Below are 685 nucleotides of genomic sequence, written 5' to 3' on the forward strand. Positions count from 1 at the left end.
TTTGCTCTGCCTGGTTCTTGAGTTGGTAGGGAGGGGGGAGGTCTCTGCCCAGCAGTCACAGGGGGGACAGCAGCAGATGGCTGAGCAGCTGGTTCCCTCCCAGGCCTGAAGAGTGACCTGACCGGGTCACCTGCACTGGGCTGTGGGCCTTCCGGACAGAAGGTCGCTTGGCCGGCCTGGGAGGGTCTGGGGCTGGTTCAGAGTAGGGCCTGCTTACTGCTGCTTTTAAAACGAATCCCACGGTCCCTTCCGGCAAAGGAAGCCCCCTGCTCCTGTCTGTGGTTCCTCCACTGGCCCCTGAAGCCCCTCCCTGCATCCAGCTTGTTGGATAACCTGGCCTGGAAATGACACGTCTCCCCCCTGCTCACATCCCAGTTAGTGTGTGTGTGTGTGTGTGTGTGTGTGTGTGTGTGTGTTGGGGGGGAGCAGTCACGGGGTCACATTTCCCTGCAGAGGAGGCTGGAGATGTCCTTGGTCAGGCCACTACTTCCCAGTGACAAAACTATGTGGTGGAGGAGGGAGAGGGACTTTGGTGGGTAGTTGTCTCCCCTACAGGGCTCCAGGTGACGGGGCCAGCGGAGGGGCTGGGGGAAGAAGACAAGGATATTGACGGTAGTTTTGGGGTGCTTCCTGCCCTCGGCACCGCGCGATGTGCCTGACCGACACGGTCCCGTGGAGTCACGCA

The sequence above is a fragment of the Leopardus geoffroyi genome, chromosome E2 (assembly GCF_018350155.1).
Source record: "Leopardus geoffroyi isolate Oge1 chromosome E2, O.geoffroyi_Oge1_pat1.0, whole genome shotgun sequence".
In the NCBI taxonomy this organism is placed as follows: Eukaryota; Metazoa; Chordata; class Mammalia; order Carnivora; family Felidae; genus Leopardus; species Leopardus geoffroyi.